General features: G+C 33.0%; 1 protein-coding gene across 1 annotated transcript in view; it reads right to left on the bottom strand.

The window, feature by feature from the left end:
• The window catches only part of ZNF804A (zinc finger protein 804A), a 355,302-nt gene that overhangs the window by 218,808 nt on the left and 116,359 nt on the right, over positions 1-20,135 (bottom strand).

Genomic DNA, 20,135 nt, shown 5'->3' with positions numbered 1-20,135 from the left:
CGCATGTTCTCACTCATAGGTGGGAACTGAACAATGAGATCACTTGGACTCGGGAAGGGGAACATCACGCACTGGGGCCTATCATGGGGAGGGGGGAGGAGGGAGGGATTGCACTGGGGAGTTATACATGATATAAATGATGAATTGATGGGTGCTGACTAGTTGATGGGTGCAGCACACCAACATGGCATAAGTATACATATGTAACAAACCTGCACGTTATGCACATGTACCCTAGAACTTAAAGTATAATAAAAATAAATAAATAAATAAAAAATAAAATTAAAGAATAAGAAGAAAATCCCTGAGATTTAGCTGAATTTTGATTTTACCAAAATAAGCTCTTAAGGAGTTTGTTCAGATAATAGCTACCATATTAGTAGTTATATTAATAGTACTGGTTACCGTTTATTGGTCATGTACTATTAGTCAGGACCAATGCTAGTAATTTCCATGGCACATATTTAATCCATGAGTATTTAGGACAGGCATGCAAAGAAAAATTCATACCATGATAAGCTAACGATAACATTCAATGCCTGATCACACAGGGTGATTTACTTTTATGTTTGCTTTTGAATAGTTCAGTGTGCCATATGGATTTCCATAGGCTTGGCCAGAGACTATAGTGTTTTATGTTGGCATGACACATTTGTCAAGATATCTAGACACTATAGTAATAAGTGCTACATAAATATATAGTGTTGAGGAAAAAATGTGTCAGTAACAAAATGATTTCTACAGTCTATATTCAACATTTGATTAAGCAACTCATTTCCATCAGCTGAATAAATCTATTTTTTTGTTCACTTTGCATTCAATGATTTGCACAGCAATATGATTTTCAGATTACTTTGGATGAGTAAACTGGCTTACAAGAGATAACATTGAGGAAATTAGAATACTTAATTTTGAAAACAAGAATCTGACTGAATTGAACCAACTGAGTGATTTGAAATCATGGGTTCCATTTCAAATGCAATATTTTTAAAGACGGTTTCACTGTTGGCATATAGTCATGTTTTTATGAGAGATCATGAGGTATTTCATCCTGAGCTAAGACCCTTTAATTTCAGGAAGTAACATTTTACTTAAAAAAATGTTACTTTAATTGACAAGTAAAAATTGTATATATTTGTAGCATACAACATGATTTTTAATATATGTATGCATTGTAGAATAGCTAAATCAAGCTATTAAAATATGAATTACCTCACATACTTATATTTTGTGTTGAGAGCACTTAACACTTATTCTTTGGGTAATTTTAACATATATATAATATATTGTTATCACCATGATGTTCAATAGATCTCTTAAACTTATTCCTCCTGTCTAAATGATATTTTGTGTTATTTCAACATCTCCCCAATCCCTTAACCCTTTAGCTTCTGGTAACCACTAGTCTAGTCTTCGCTTCTGTGAATTGGACATTTTTAGATCCTACATACAAGTAAAATCATTCAGTATTTGTTTTTATGAGCTTGGCTTATTTCACTTAATGTCATGTCCTCCAGGTTCCTCATGGTGTTGTGAATAACCGCATTTCCTTCTTTAAAAAAGCCAAATAGTATTGCATTGTGTATAAAAAAAGTGGTATATATAACATTTTACTTTTAAAGGAAGAAAAGAGACTAACACTGTTATTATTTTTTTTTCTTAAGCAAGCTAAATCAAGATCTCTTTTGAAAATTATGCTGGTTTATTTTCGTGTTTCTATTTCAGGATAGAAAGAAACTTTTCTTCCAATGTCACAAGTGAAATAAGAGAATTATAACAGTTATCCACATGGCTCAGATTTCTGTACTGAGGAATTAGAATACCACCCATCTTCAGACAGTCTGTCAGACCAGAAGGAATCTCTAGGTGCAAAGTCCTATCATCTTCTTTATTACCCATTCTGAAATCACAGGCTTAAAGCTGGAAACAACATGGATATTTGCTGACTATTGCTGGGAAATAGTTTGATAAAGTATAGAAGCAATAATACAAATGGATCTCTGTCATTTAATGGTCTGAATTTTCCTACTCATCATGATTAAAAGCATCAAAATATGGCATAGCTCAAAGTGAGAAATCAGCTTTAATTTTTGTGTATCATCCCATAACATTGAGGAATTACATGGAACTAGAAAATAGTCTCTAAAATGTTATTAATATTTGTATCCTCAGATGCCTGTTCATATTAGGAATTCAGAAATGTTTCTCAAGTTGGTTACTTCTATTTCTGGCGATTTAATGCATTATGTCTTTCCTTTTTATAAAGGGCAGCATATTTAAATACTTCCTTCATTTTTTAATTAATAGATATTTCATTTGAAAACTCTACTCATAAGCATTACTCAACTAGCATATTTTTAGGTGTGGGCCATCTGACTGCTATATGTTGATTACTTCCTGTTACTGCATCTGGTTATCCACAGTTAATAACCACCCAAAGTTATTTTTAATATATTCTCAATTCACAGAGTGTGTTTGCCGTTTACCAGTTGAATGTTCTTGGACAGATTATTCTCTGAGTTTAATTTGCAAAATGCCAATAATAACAGTACCAAATGAAATTCTGAAAACAAGCTATCTAGGGTGGGGTCTGCCACACTGTAGATACTCATAAACTGATAACTTCTCATAAACTGATAACTGACTATAAGTAAAAGTGTTTAGTAGAATTAAATAAACAGCATTTGGCATTTGGCATTCGAGTATCCCCTATTAAATCATTAAGCATTGCATGCACACTTTTGCTGTGAAAATTATTAACTTCCTGGTATATAAAATTATTTCTAGTTATGTTTAAAATATTTTATCTAGGATATTATCATCTTAGATCTGTGAAGTTGTACTAAAATAGTTAAAAATGATTTACCAAATATACACAAACAGAAAAATGTAAAAGTAAATGTATCTTATACATAGTACTTGGACTAAATTAGGCATCATGAGTTAGTAGAAAAATAATGAGGCATAATAAAAGTTTAGCTGAGTACTTGAAGCAAGAGTCCATTTCATTCCTGTAGGAAAAGACCAACAATATTTAATGACTCTGATATGTCTGGTAATATATTAACACCTTTGACTTTAATTGCTTTGATTAAATTTTAGTACTCAGACAATTCTTTCATATTGCTTCCACTATTTACTGAATGAATAATACATTCTCCTGGAAAAGTATATCTTCTGTATTATGCCAAGCTCTGTGAGAAAGGTTAATGTGGTATTTTATAATGCTCAAGATGTGTGAGGGAATGAAATTCTATTCAGACAAACAGAAATGCCAGGGCGTTTTTAATAAGACCCTAAATGAAATGCTAACATATGTTCTGAAAAATATAAAGTTCCCTTTAAGAAAATGTAAAGAAAGGTTATGTTTTATGTGTTATTTTGCTTATAGATAAGGTTTACTTTGGTTAAATTACCAACGAGACTATTTTCCAGTTCCACGTAACTCCTCAGTGTTTGTAGTGCTAGAGCATTCAACTTCTAAATTTTACTATTATTACGCTGTATTAGTATGCATTATACTAAAAACAGTTGTTATTTTAATGTTTTGCACATAGACCTTTCTTTTTTAAATTTAGGGAATATGGAGCTAGCATCCTTAGATCAAAACTGTTACAAGGTATACACTTTCCTGAGACCTAAGGCATTCATTCAAGGGATAACTATATATTTTTACAAAAGTATTTTTAAGAAATATATTAAATAATAAATGTAAATTCTTGGAGTGGTATGGCAGAAAGATGGATAACGAATGCGATTTTAATACAAAGAACATTACTGGCTAGTTTGAATGTTTTTTAAATTGTCATTGATATACATGAAATGCATGTTTACAATTATTTATTTCTTCATGAGAATGTGAAATGCTTCTTAACTCTAGTCCAAACTCCTGGTTTCAGCCTTATCCAACTTGAAATACATTTTTTTCTCTCTGAATTTCCAGTTCTCTGATAATGTAGCAGAATTATATAGTTCCAAATTTCAATTCAATACTTTATTTAGAAAAGATAAAGGTATTTTTACCTATTCAGAAATATGTTCCTACAAAAATGAATATTTTCATTTTATATGAGTATCTTAAGTCCACAGTGAGGTGTATCACTAGACACCTATTTGAAGAGCTAAAATAAAACAAACGATGGACAATACCAAATGCTGAAAATTATGTGTAGAAACTCATATATTGCTGGTGGGATTGTAAAATGGCACAAACACTCTGGGAAATGGGAAGATTCTTAAAAGTCTAGAAATACACATAACATACAATCTAGCAATTGTACTTCTGGGCATTTATCCAAAGAAATGAAGACAACTTATTTCTTTACAAAAGCATGTATATTATTGTTCATAGCAGTTTCATTTGCAGTAGCCCCAAACTGGAAACAACCAAAATGCCCTACAGCAGGTGAATGTTTGAGCAAACTGTGGTGCATCCACAATATTACTTTGCAGTAGAAAGCTATCATCTATAAATGAATGCAAACACCTTAAATGTATCTCAGGAACATGATGCTGAATGAAAAATTCCAACTCAAAAGATTTAGAAACTATATGATTTATTGGAATAACAAGCTATAGAGATATAAAACGCATTAGTGGTTACCAGGGATTCTCAACGATGAGTAGTAGGGGAGAGGCGGGTGTGACTATAAAGGGGTAGCATCAGGGAGAGCTTCTTGGTGGTGAAATAATACTGTGTTTGATTGCAGTGGTAGTTACACAAATTTACCTATGTGGTAAAATGATATAGAACTACCCACACATTTTGCATCTTGGTTATTTTCTGGTTTTTATATTATACTACAGTTATAGAAGATGCAGCCAATGGGGGAAACTGGATGAAAGGTATACAGGACCTCTCAGTACTATTTCTGCAACTTTCTCTGCATCTATAAATATTCCTAAATAAAAGTTTCAAAAAGGGTAATTACAAACAAGTTGGGCAGTGGAAAATTATTATTGGAGTAGGTGAAGTTTATTCAAATTGATGTTAGAGTCATATTATTTTATATTTACTTTATAAAATAAAATGTTACATAGATAAAGATAACATTGCATATTTAAATTTTGTTAAGCAGAGAAGATCACACTGATGCTGGCTAACAAAGAAATATGATTTCAATATTTTCTTCAAAACCATAAGGTAACAGTTTTATTAAAAAATAATCAACTCTTTCATACTTCAGTAGCACTATCTATGTATATTTACAGCAACCTTACATGTAAGCACTGTTATTCTCTTCTTATAGGAGGGTAAAAAATGGATTTAGACAAGCTAAGAAATTTCGAAAGGTCATTCTATATTTAACAGGCAAATCAATATGCAGAACTAGTCCTAGTAGCTAATCACTGTGTCTTATTCTAATATTCGATAGTGAAAGTTTTAATTCTTAAAAAATAACTATGAATGTCCCTAGGAATAACTGTATGTATTCACTAATTTTTAAAATACCCTGCATAAATGAGAAATGCACCTGCTTCACATTACTCTTATCTTAAAATTTAGGCATCAGCCTACTGCCTTAAAATTACCACATTACTTCATCTCTCTAACTAAGCCTTTCCACATGTTGCTATTGCTGCTTATAAAACTACTTTGCTATTTGACCAATTTCTAGCCATACTCTCACATCTTTTTTTGTATCATCCCTGCAATAGGCATATATTTCCTATGCTGCTTTAATTGCCTTGTAATTCACTTATTTACATGCCCTTCTTTATAGTTAGATGGTGGACTTAGGGTAGAATATTTTCTTATTATAGAATCAGACATCAGCACAAGATCTGGGTTTAGCAAGAGTTTGCTGAATAACAGTGACTATTATTCAATGACTAATATTTCTTCGATCTAATAATATCAGTGGTATCTCAGTATCTTTTCATTCATATAAAATGCACATCCTCCCAAGCTTTCTCATCCTTCTGTGAATTTCTGTATTGGGAAACTATCTGATTATTTGCCTGTCTTCATTTTTGGGTAATCATATCACATCCATGATTTTCTCTTTCTGCTCCCTATGGGAAATATCGTGATTTCAAAATCATGTACATTTTTTAATTGTAGCAGCTATCATTTTTCTTCACTTAAGACACAAATAAATGTAAATAGAGCATTAAATACGTATATTCTACATTCAGTACTTCATTTGCTTACATAAAGTAAAAAATAATTCAAAGTCATTTCTTCTTCCATCTTTTAAGAATTTCTGCACAGCTTATTAATGTGTTTCTTTTACTACAAGCTGCTTGATGCAGGATTACAATGGTGTTTTCCTGGTGCATAGCTTAGAAAAATTTAATTCACATATGAGTGTTAGGAGATTTTGATGAGGAAGAGTAGTACAGTAAAAGAATAAACACAATTTTATAAGAGATATATAACAACTGCCAAAAGTATGTTGAACCTCACAGATTCTACAGTATATAAGGATCTTCATTAATTTCTAAGTAGGTTAATTTGCATGTCAATATGTCAAATAACTTTTTAAGAATGAAAGAGATTTTTAAAATCCGTCCATCTATGTATCTGTCCTTCTAATATATAATTAAGTGTTTGAACAGAAGCAAAATAAATACTGTCTTGAATATAGAAATCCCCAAATATCTACATCATTGCAGACCAATCTATTGACCAAAATCATTACAGTTTTGCTAGGGATTATACAATCTTGTATGGAAAATAGTTGCTGTTTTCATAGTGATCAAAATGTACATTTAACAGAGCAACGTATATACTGAAAGCAATAAGTCAATACTTATCTGAAATAAAAGCTTACTTTAAAATGTTTTCATTAAAGTAACCTGTGTTTTACAATTTCAGATCAAAACACTAATATGTAATGGTTGAATGATGTTCCTATAAAATAACAAAACTGATATCCATGCAGGAAAATTAGCCTCAGTATCTATAGTTAAAATATAGCCCAAAGTAACTTCTGTGATGTATGCAAAGTGAAATGACATTTTAATCTAAATACACTTGTTTTAATTTTTCTCCCAATTTAAAAAAATTTAAACATTTTGAAAATCATCTTATTCTAACATTGAGCCATAAAATGACCATTTATTCCAACTAGAGAAAATTCTCATATGTCAATCACAGTGATACATATGAGCCTGTTGCTAATTATGTGATATTTGTCAGTAATTTAGATATCTTAAAATTTCTGTCATATAAACCTTTCTCTACTTGAATATATCATTGCTTTAAGCATATGTTTTAGAATACGTTTCTATTAAATGAAAAAGGAATATACTGTAATGTGTGTATGTATCTACTTTACCTTCTGTGATAATTTTTAACATTGTACAGGGTTATTTAACAGATTATCCATGTTACTTGATGATTTCTCTAAAAATCCATTGTAAAACTAAGCCTGGCCTCCAGATTCTGTATTATGCCAGATGGTGTCTTCACAGTAATATATTCTTAAATTGGATGATTACTTTAATAGCCTAGGCAAAGTAACACTGTTTTGAATGGCTGCACACTTTAAATGAAGCCTAAACTTTCCTGTAGGGTAAATATTATTAACATGAAACAATTTTAAAACTTGTCTATGATCTCCATCAATGTCAGAGTTTCACACTCTTATGAAATTTTCTTAGGGAGAATTATTTTGAGTAATGCATTTCAAGGTTAAATTAGCAATCACATCTAGAAATGATAAGTGACATTTCACCTTAATTCTGAGTATAGAGTCGTTGTAACATCAAAGTTATAGGTATACAAAAAAAAAGCGATAACTTTCATTGTTGAACATGTATCAGTGGTGTTATTTGACTTTCAGAACACATATTTAATCAATGCATATGTCACTATTGAGTATAGGAACCTCACTCTCTAAGTCTTCTGAACATAACTCTGGATATTTCTACAATAATTATATATATAATTGGTAAATTAGATTCATTGTGTTTATTTATAGATATGAAATTTCAGAATCAACCTTCAGACTTCAGAAATACAGTAGATTTTGTAATGCATTCACATTTCTAGATAACCATGTTTAACTCAGAATTCTAAAAATATAAACTTCTCAGATACAAAATTTCTATGTACACCATTCATTTTCCAGCCATTTTAAACACAGCATAAAGAAGAACATTTTAAATTGTCGGATGATTTACCTACATTATTCTAAGTATTAATTACTAAGCAATGTTTAAGTTATTTGCTGCAGATATAGACACACAACTGTCTACTTAAGCATAACATGATTAAGAAAGCAGTAGAGAACATGAATTTATTTTTACTAAGTTTTTCTATGTTAAAATGATGTTTCTTCATCCCCTAAACCCATACACACACCCACACACTCTTCTCAGACTGTAGTGGCTATCATTCCACTCTCTACCTCAATGAGAACAACTCTTTTAGCTCCCACATACAAATAAGAACATGCAAACTTTGTCTTTCTATGCCTCGCTTATTTCACCTAACATAATGCCCTCCAGTTCCACTCATGTTGCTGCAAATGACATGATTTCATTCTTTTTTATGACCTAGAATTCCATTGTGTATATATACTACATTTCCTTTATCAATTTATTCATCAATAGACACTAGGCTGATTCTGTAACTTTGCTATTTTGAATAGTGCTGGAATAAGCATGGGGACACAGGCATGTTTTTGATGCTGATTTTATTTCGTTTCAATAAATACACACTAGTGACATTGCTGAGTTGCACAGTGGTTCCATCTGTAGCTTTAGCTTTTTTGAGAAAACTACATACTATTCTCCATAATGTCTATATTAATTTACACTCCCACCAACAGTGTATAGGAGCTCCCTTTTCTCCACATCCTCACCAGCACCTGTTTTTTTTTTTTTTTAGTATCTTTAATAACAGCCATAGTAATAGGAGCAAGATAATAATTCACTGTGGTTTTAATTTGCACTTCCACGATGACTAGTGATGTTGAGCATTTTTTATATACCTGTTGGTCGTTTGTATGTCTTATTTTGAGAAATATCTATTAATGTCCTTTGCTCACTTTTTTTTTTTTTTACTGTTGTTTCAGCTCATTGTATATTCTAGATATTAGTCCCTTGTTAGATGAACAGCTTGCAAATATTTTTCCCATTTAACAGGTTGTCTTTTCACTCTGTTGATTGCTCTCTTTGCTGTGTAGAGACTTTTTGGTTTAACATAGTCTCATTTGTCTAATTTTGTTTTATTGACCGTGTTTTGAGGTCTTAGCCATAAAATCTTTGCCTAGGCCAATTTCCAAAAGTGCTTCCCCTATGTCTTCTATGAGTTTAATAGTTTTGAGTCTTATGTTTAAGTCTTTTATCCACCTTGAGTTGATGTTTGTATGTGATGAAAAATAGGAGTCCAGATTTATTATTCTGTATATGGGTATCAAATTTTCCCAGTATCATTTATGGAAGAAAGTGTCCTATCCTCAGTGCATGTTCTTGGCACCTTTGTCAAAATTCAGTTGGCTGCAAATATGTGGATTTATTTATGGGTTCTCTATTCTATTGCATTGCTTTATGTATCTGTTTTTATACCAGCATTATGCTGTTTGGTTACTCTAGCCTTGTAATATATCTTAAAGTCAAGTACTGTGATGTTCTTTCTAGTCTGGATTTCTTTGGCTATTTGAACTCTTTTTGATGTCATACAGATTTTAGAATTTTTTTTTCCATCTCTGTGAAAAATGACATCTGTATTTTGATAGAGATTGTACTGAATCTGTATATTGCTTTGGGTAGTAGGGTCATTTGAATGGTTTTATTTCTCCTGATCCATGATCATAAGATATCTTTTCATTGGTTTGTGTATTATTTAATTTTTTTCATCAGAAATCTACAGTTTACTCCTAGAGGTCTTTCATCTCCTTGGTTAAATTCTTTCCTAGGTATTTAACTTATTTTTGGAGTTATAAGTGAGATTGCCTTCTTGATTTTCTTCTTACTAATTCATTATTGGTGGGTAGAAAAATTACTGGGTTTTGTATGTTGATTTTGTATATTGTAATTTTCTTGAATTTATTTATCAGATCTAAAAGTGTTTTTATGAAGTCTTTAGGTATTTCTACAATAAGGTATCATAAGTAAAAAGGAACAATATAATTTATTATTTTCCAAGTTGGGTGCTGATATGGTTTGGTTATGTCTGTTCCCAGATCTCATCTTGAATTCCCATGTGTTGTGGGAGGGACTTGGTGGGAGGTGACTGAATTATGGGAGCGAGTTTTTCCTGCACTATTCTCATGATAGTCAATGAGACTCATGAGATCTGATGCTTTTAAAAACGGGAGTCTCCCTGCGCAAAACTTCTTCTCTTGTCCGCCACTGTATGATGTGTGCATTTCATCTTCTGCCATGAATTTGAGGCCTCCCCAGCCACGTGGAACTGTAAGTCCAATAAACCTCTTTCTTTTCTAAACTGCCCAGTCTTGGACATGATTTTATCAGCAGTGTAAAAGCAAACTAATATCTTAAATTGATATCAGAAGAGACGGGCACTGCTGAAAAGATACCAAAAAATGTGGAAGTGATTTTGCAACTGGGTAACAGGCAGAGATCGGAACATTTTGGAAGGCTCAGAAGAAGACAGGAAAATGGGAAGGTTTGGAACTCCCTAGATAACTTGTTGAATGGCTTTTACCAAATTGCTGATAATTATATGAACAATGAAATCCAGGATGAGGTGGTCTCAGACAAAGATGAGGAACTTGTTGGGAAATGGAGCAAAGGTGACTCTTGATATGTTTTAGCAAAGAGACTGGCAGTATTTTGCCCCTGCCCTAGAGATCTGTGGAACTTTAAACTTGAGAGAGATGATTTAGGGTATCAGGTGGAAGACGTTTCTAAGCAACAAAGCATTCAAAAGGTGACTTGCTTGCTGTTAAAGGCATTCAGTTTTATAAGGGAAGGAGAACATAAAAGTTTGGAAAATATGCAACTTGACAACATGATAGTAAAGAAAATTCCATTTTCTGGGAAGAAATTCCAGCCAGCTGCAGAATTTTGCATAAGGAATGAGGAACCAAATGTTAATCCCGAAGACAATGGGAAAATGTCTCCAGGGCATGTCAGAGACCTTTGCAGCAGCCCCTCCCATTACAGGCCTCAAAGTGTAAGAGGAAAAAAAATGGTTTCATGCATGGGGCCCAGGATCCCTCTGCTGTGTGCAGTCTAGAGGTGTGGTGCCCTGCATCCCAGCTGCCCCAGCCATGACTAAAAGGCTGTTGCTTCAGGGTGTAATCCCCAAGCCTTGGCAGCTTTCATGTGGTATTGAGTCTGTGAGGGCATAAAAGTCAAGAATTAGGGTTTGAGAACCTCAATCTAGCTTTCAGAAGATGTATGGAAATGCCTGAATGCCCAGGCAGAAGTTTGCTGCAGGGATGCGGCCCTCATGGAGAACCTCTACTAAGGCAGTGTGGGGGAAGGGCAAGGTAATGTGGGGTCAGAGCCCCCATGCAGAATCCCCACTGGGGCACCACCTACTCGAGCTGTGAAAGGAGGGCCACTGTCCTCCAGACCCTGGAATGGTAGATCCGCCAACAGCTTGCACTGTACACCTGGAAAAGACGAAGACACTTAATGCCAGTCCATCAAAGCAGCCAGGAGGGAGGCTGCACCTTGCAAAGTCACAGGGGTGGAACTGCCCAAGACCATGGAAACCCACTTCTGGCATCAGCGTGACCTGGATGTGAGACATGGAGTCAAGGAGATCACTTTAGAGCTTTAAGATTTGACTGCCCTGCTAGATTTTGGACTTGCATAGGACCTGTAGCACCTTTGTTTTGGCCAATTTCTCCTATTTGGATTGGCTATATTTACCCAGTGCCTGTACCCCCATTGTATCTAGGAAGTAACTAAGTTGCTTTTTATTTCACAGACTCTTAAGCAGAAGGGACTTGCCTTGTCTCAGATGAGGCTTTGGGCTATGGACTTTTGAGTTAATGCTGAAACGAGTTGGCTTTGGGGGACTTTTGGGAAGGCATGATTGGTTGTGAAATGTGAGGACATGAGATTTGGAAGGATTGGGGGTGGAATGATATTTTGGCTATGTGCCCACCCAAATCTCATCTTGAATTTCCATGTGTTGTGAGAGGGACTCGGCAGGAAGTGATTGAGTTATGGGGGTGGATTTTCCTTGTGTTGTTCTTGTGACAGTGAATGAGTCTCACGAGATCTGATGGGTTTACAAACGGAAGTTTCCCGGCACAAACCCTCTTCTCTTGTCTGCTGCCATGTGAGACTTGCCTTTTGCCTTTCACCACAATTGTGAGGCCTCCCCAGCCATGTGTAAGTCCAATAAACCTCTTTCTTTTGTAAATTGTTCAGTCTCAGGTATGTCTTTATCAGCAGCTTGAAAATGGACTAATACAGGTGCCTTTTTCTTTTCTTGCCTGATGGTCCTGGCTAGAATTTCAAATGCTATGTTGAATAACAGGGTGAAAATAGGCATGTTTGCCTTGTTCCAGTTCTTAGAGAAAAGGCTTTGAGCTTTTCCCCATTTGATATGGTATTAGTTGTGGGTTTATCACATGTATATTTCAAAATAGAGTCAAGAGAGGACTTGAAATGTTAGAAACAAATAGAAATGATAAATACTTGAAGTGATGGACACCCTAAATAAACTGACTTGATCATTACACATTGTATGCATGTAACGAAATATCACATATACTCCATATGCACAAATATGATGTATCAATAAAAATAAAATAAAATACATTTAATTATGAGTATACTCTAAAAGTGACCATGGTTTGTTTGCCAACTTACATGTAATACAATAACTCTTTTCCACAGTTCTTGTAATGGATGGCAGCAAAAGAGAATCTTACCTGTGTGAATTCACAGTATCTCTTTTCTCCCCTGTCTTGTATTCAACACAAAGAATTCTAGTTTTGCCAATTTGAAACCAGGATATTTACTGTGAAGAATCTGAAAACTGAGTAAGGGGAAGCACTGAGATGCTTAAAAGGATGTTGAAAAATTATTTTGGAACAGCAGGACAGAGTTACTAATGAAAACAACAAAACAACAGCAAATAGATCAAAAAAAAAAAAATCTGGAGAAAGGTAAGAGCACATAATTGAAATAAATTTGGGAAAATAATTAGAAAAAACTGGGAAAACTTAAAAATAAATGAAAAGATTTCAGGGCAGTTGCTGCACGAGAAGGATCTTGAGAGAGAGACATACAAAAACTCATTTTAAGAAGCATAGTAATTTATAAATATTATTTCCATCTGCCATTTTTCAACAAATTTCAGTAAATCATATTTCGAATTATTTATTTATGTCTAATTGATTTGTCTTTACAGCTGATACCCTGCCAAGATGGGGTGCCTGCAGTGCTTGGTGTTTATTATATTATGATTTTAGAGAGGAGTTATGACAGGGTTTCCACCTAGGCTCTTCCAGGGTGTCCTATACTGTGGTCAAAAGACGACAGTTGGAGGAGTACAAAGTTTATTAACACGAAGTACAAAAAAAATCTAATATTTAATACAAACAAAAAATTATTTTCTTCTCTCTATTCACTCTAGTTATAATCCCGAATATTTCTACATTCATGTTCATGAACTCAGCTGCATGTACACACATATACACACACACAGACCAACTACAACTCTTCTTAAACCTGCTGCTAGAATTTGTCTTGTCTAGTATTTGGCTCATATGACATTTATCTAGGGTAGTATTAAAATTCAAATAACTAAAAGTTAATGATGCTAATATTCACACCATGTAAGCGTTCAATAATTTATGTGTTTAAATTATATGATATCCTTACATGCAATTGAGATATTTAATTCACTCTGTCTTTTGTTTTAGTTCCCACAAGCCTAGAAAGCATGAGCACTTTACTGCCACCAGGAGTTACTTAAAGATAAATTACTGTAACACTTACTATATTGCAGAATTTTCTGTTATGTGCCTTTTGCCAACTGTAATTTTACTGATTTAATAATCTGTAAATCATGAAGAATTATGTAAAAATTGTATTGATTATTCAGATATTATTACACTACTAAAAGAAAATATAAAATAATTATATCAAAATATTAGTTCGATAAAATAGAATATAAGATAATATTTGCAATACCATTACAAAAATGTAAAAGTACTGGCTTAGGAAAATACAGGAAGAAAGTACTACCAGATATTAATAATCATGAACATGGCAAAGTATATAATTATAATTATATTCCTCAAAGTTTATGATTCTGGAGTCATAATCTTCTTTGGTTTTCTGATTGTTCTATTTCTGTTCACTAAAATTAAAATCTATATAATGCCTTCTGATATTTCTTCTAAGTAATTTAAATTAAACACAACTCACTATTTACAGGTTACAAAACTGATAGGAATAATGGATTTTGGTTGGGCTCATTCTCCCAAATGTTGCTCTTATATGCACTAGACCTGTTGGCGTGAAACAATGTTAGAGCATCTGCTTGAACTTATTCATTCATTAAAACTGTATTATTTGAATGCCTATTACGTGCCAAAACCTGTGTGAAGCAAAGCAGATTTAGTGAAACACTAACTATGTAAAAATATTCTAATTATTTATCAGTACCCATACAATTTATACTGTTTCTTTTAGAAATTAATTTACCAAAATACTCATAAAAATTGATAAAGTTATAGAAATATTTAAGAACACAGTAGAATAATTGTCTTTTAAAAAGTACTGGGATATGGCTGGGTACAGTAGCTCAAGCCTATAATACCGGAACTTTGGGAGGTTGGGGCAAGTTGATGGCTTAAGCTCTGGAGTTCAAGATAAGACTAGGCAACATAGCTGGACCTCATCACTACAAGAATTAAAAAATAAAAATTAAAAACTCAGCTGAGCATGGTGGCACATGCCTGTAGTCCTAGCTGTATGTGGGAGGCTGAGGTGAGAGGATCACTTGAGTCCAGAGTTCAAGGTAACAGTGAGAGCTATGATCATACTGCTGTACTCCAGCCTGGGTGACAGAGTAAGACCATGTCTCTTAAAAAAAAAAAAAAAAAAAAAAAGTTGCGCTTATATCTTTTATTCTTTTCAGAGTAAGTGTAAAGAACTATACAACTCAGTCCCAAATGTGGGCATATTTTCAGAAGTGAACACTTTAACTAAACATCATGAGTACTCAACAACTTGTGTCTGTGTCACCTAGTCCTCATTACCCAATAATAGGTCTTGTCCAAGTTACACTCATTCTGTAAGTCCAGAACAGTTAGTCCTCAGGCAGTTTTGAATCTTGAATCCTGAGGACTACAAAAATTTATACTCAGTAACCTTTTGCAATTTTGTGAAAAAGTGTCCAAGATTTTCCTTAGTCTACTCTCATGGGACACTGGGTATTTAAGTTCTTAGTCTGGCTACCAGCCTTATATGGAAGAAGGCTAAAGCCAGAGAGAAACATTTACTAACTCTGACCTTTTTGAAGACTCATCCTTCAACATTTACTTCTTTTGAGTATGAAGAAGCTATAAAGGAAAGCAGTAATGCCAGATTTCCTTTCTCTCTGTCATTTATAAAATTTATTCAATCTTGGGTTGTCCTTCATATTAAGAAATATTTACCTGGGTTATCTTACTAGAAAAATTGCGTGGACCTTATTTATTTTAGTGCTCATTCACAACACTACAGCAACCAACCCACTCTTCACATTCACTGTTCTGTGAATGCTTTGTTAGCATTTTTAGATAATTTCATGTATTGACTGTATACTATCAGTCACTTGGAATAATTCACAAGCTGCAGAAGTCATCCTTGAAAATATGCAATGCCAGCTTTTCACTGAACAAACATAAATATATTTTAACATAAAAATGAAACAACATAACAATTCAAAATTTAGAAATGTAGCTCTAGACATATGAATAGTAATGCATATTTAATAATTTACCAACATTAAAATAAAATGGAGACATTTAAATGTTGGCAGCCAGGAATAGTGTGTGCATGTGCATGTAATTTGTTTCTGCTGATTTGGGATTCTCAGAGGGAGTAAGACGAACAGAAAGCAAAGTAAGAGGAAGGCACCTGAATGTTACTGAATGACTTTTATATTTTAATTCAAATTAGCCAATCATTTGGAGCAGATAAACCACTTTCCAACATGATTTAACAATTAATCACCCTATAATATACAAGTTATTCTAGTTAATAAGAGGCATTTAAAGTTAAAACATTAAAGTACAGTGGAGTAATTTATTATAACTGTTAAATATTTAATCCATTTATTCTCTGTACCAGTGTCTTTAAAAAAAATCTTATTGCATAGCCTATTTTTTAATAAACATCTGCATGTTGCTTAAAAAGTTCTCAAAATGACCTTACTTAATTTCCCATATATATTATTTTGAATTTGCAATAACCCAAATATGAATTTAATTTCATCTGATATGACATATCATTTCCTCTTTTGCATTAAGGACAATTTTTCTTTACCTTGTACTCAATATGCATTTTAATACAAAAGGCAGCATTTAATAGTTGATTCTTAGCTATCATATAGTTACTAATGAAATATCTTAGACACAAATGCATTGTTAATATTTTCACTGTCCAGAATATTTAATGATAATCTTGTGATATAGCCTATACTTTTATTTTGGCTTAAAATATTCTCCAAAACCAAAAATTAGATATAGTTGTGTATACTTTTGTACATGGCACATAGTTATTGTTTCAAGACTTTATGATCTAGAAAGGAAAATATGAAATACAAGTACAACTATGTAGACAAGTATCATTAGAGTGCCATATACGACCTACTATCACTCACGGAAGACAGGCTTTTTTCTAGATGGTTCATGTAAGTTCCCACATAATGGTGGAACTTCAACCATGGTTTGGATAATTTTTTGAAGCTTTAGTTGCAGAAAACAAACTTCATTTTAGCTATATTAGGCAAATATAACATAACAGAGGGAACTAGGTGCATATATAAAGTCAGTGGAGAATATGGAGAACTGGCTTGCCCAGAAATGACTCCCAGAGCAACATACAGAACTGGATCATGAAAAAAATAACCATCTTTCTCACAATCATTGAGGAGTAATCTAGACTCTCTAACTGGGCTGATTGGTTAAGGTCTTTTACTATTGAAGCCAGTCTGTAAAGACTGGGAGAGGTGGCTGTTTCTTCAAATATACTGACACTAACGGAAAGCCACAAGGAATATAAACAATTGGGGAAACATGACTCAATTAAAAAATAAATAAATAAATCTCCAGTTACCTAACTTAGAAATGGAAATCTATAAATTGCCTTGCAAATGCTCAAAATAATTGTTTTAAAGAAGCTCAGTGAGTTACAAAACACAAAGATGGACAACTGTATAAGGTGAGAAAAAAATGATACAGGAACAAATCAAGGATATCAACAAAGAGCAGAAGCTATGCAAAGAAGCAAACAGTAACTCTGGAGCTTTTGAGTATAATTAAACTGAAAAATTTCCTAATGTAGTCCAACAGCAGATTTCATCAGAAGAAAGACCAGAAAGCTTGAAGGTCATTTGAATTATAAAAGAAACAAAAAGAATAAAAGAATGAATAGGAGTGAACAAAGTTTAAGACAATTATGGGCACCATCAAACCAACTAATATATGCATTATGAAAATTCTGGAAGAACAAAAGAAAGGAATCAAAAGTGTATTTAAAGAAATAATGGCCAAAAACTTCTCAAATACAGAGAGAGAAATAGACATTGAGATTTATGAAGCTCAGAGGTTCGCAGACAGAATCAACCAAAAGTATAATTTACACCAATACTCATTACAGCCAACATGCCAATATTAAAGATAAAGAGATAATTTTGAAAGCATCAAGAGAAACTCCTCATGTACGAAGGAGCTTCTAGAAGACTATCAGCGGGTTTATTAGCAATACCTTGCAGACTAGTAAAGAATGGGATTGTGTATTCAAAAGGATGGAATAAAATATTGCAACCCAAGAATATACTATGTCTGGTAAAACTCCCCATCAAAAATTAAGTAGACTGTTTTGTGAGGCTGAGGCAGGAAGATCACTTGATACCATCAAAAAGAATTAACTTCATAGAAATAAACTTAATCAAGTAGGTGAAAGACTTGTACACTGAAAACTACATAACTCTGATGAAAGAAATTAAAGAAATCACTAAAAGATAAAAAGACATCCCATGTTTGTGGACGGGAAGACTTAATATTGGGAAAGTGTCCTTATTACTCAAGAAGACTTACAGATTCAATGAAATCCCTATTAAAATGCTAAAGCATTTCTTACAGAAAAAGACTATAGTTACACTTATATTCATAAGGATTCACAAAAGTCAAATCAATCTTAAGAAGAACCAAACTGGATGCATTACAATTCCTAATTTCAAAATACACTACAATGCTATAGTAATCAAAACAGTATAGATAGTAATGGAATTAAAATAGACAGACATAATAATGGAACAGAATAGAAACCCCAGAAATAAACCCATATATATATATATGGTCAACTGATCTTTGACAAGGGTGCCAATAATACAAAAAGGAGAAAGGACAGTCTCTTCAATAAATGGTGTTGAGAAAACTGATGATTCACATGAAAAACAATAAAATTGGATGCTTATCTTACACTATACACAAAATAAAATGGATTAAAGGTTAATTAAAACTCAGAAAAGAAAACACAGAAATAGAGATTCATGGCATTAGCCTAAGTAATTTTTTTAAATATGCATAAAAGTGCAAGCAACAAAAGCAAAAGCAGACAAGTAGCACTCCATCCAACTTAAAAGCTTCTGCACAGCAAAGGAAACAACCAACAGAGTGCAGAGGCAACATACAGAATGGGAGAAAATATTTGCAAAACATATATCTGAAAAGGGATTAATATCTAAAATACGCAAGTAACTTCTACAACTTGATAACAAAAAAGCAAATATCCCAGTTAAAATATGGACAAAGAACGTGAGAAAACAGTTCTCCAAAGTAACATATAAATGGTCAACAGATAGATGAAAAGATGCTCAACATCACTAATCCTCAAATAAAAGCTAATCAAAACCACAACAAAATATCACTACACTCCTGTTCGAATGGCTGCTATAAAAAAGTAAACAAAAGATTAAAATGCTGGTGATAATGTGGAGAAATTGGAACACTTGTACATTGCTGGTGGGAATGTAAAATGAAGTATCTGCTATAAAAAACAATAGGGATATCTCTCAAAACATTAATAATGGAACTAATATACGATCTAACAATCTTCCTTCTGGATATATATCCAAAATATTAAAATCATGATCTCAAAAAAAATCTGGACTCCCATTTTCATTGCAGCATTATTGACAAAAGCCAAGATATGAAAGCAACCTAAATGTCCATCAGTGGAGAAACGGAAGAACAAAACATGGCATAGACATAGAATGAAATATTATTCAGCCTTAACAAAGAAGGAAATCATACCATATGCAACATGTTAAACTTGGAGGAGACTATGCTAAGTAAAATTGGTGTATCACAGAAGGACAAATACTGCATGATTTCAGTTATATGAGGAATTTAAGACAGTCAAATTCATAAAAACAAAATAGAATGATGGTTGCTAGGGACTGGGGTGAGAAAAAATAAGGAGTTCTTTTCTGAAGGGTATAAAGTTTCAGTTTAACAAGATGAGTTAAGTTCTAGAGATCTGTTATGCAACACTGTACTTATAGTTCACAATGCTGTATTATACACTTAAAACTTTAAGAGGCTACATATCAAGTTAAGTGCTCTCACTACAATAAAAGCAAGAAAGAAAGGGTAAAATTTATGAAGATTAAAATTATAAGGTATTTGCTTTCAGAATGTGGTTTAAAGGCACAAAAAATAAAAAATATATAAAGTATAAATTCTTTATAATTCTAAAAGAGGCAAACAATTAAACAGTGAAAGAAAGTAAATGAATGGTTCTTTGGGAATTCAAGGCTCACAACAGTAGGGAAAACATTATTGTAAAGGGGCACAAGGTATCTTTGAGGGTGATGGATATGTTTATTATCATTATTATAGTTATAGTTTCACCCATGTACACGTATTTCAAAACGTATACAATTTTGTAAGTACACATGTACGGTTTACTGTGTGTCAATTATACCTGAATAAAAGATTAAATTAAAAGTACAAGACCACTTTGAAGGTAAT

The sequence above is a fragment of the Rhinopithecus bieti genome, unplaced genomic scaffold (assembly GCF_001698545.2).
Source record: "Rhinopithecus bieti isolate Rb0 unplaced genomic scaffold, ASM169854v2 scaffold_14330, whole genome shotgun sequence".
Classification (NCBI taxonomy): domain Eukaryota; kingdom Metazoa; phylum Chordata; class Mammalia; order Primates; family Cercopithecidae; genus Rhinopithecus; species Rhinopithecus bieti.
Note: the sequence above shows the minus strand (reverse complement) of the source record. Positions and strands in the feature narration are given on the sequence as shown.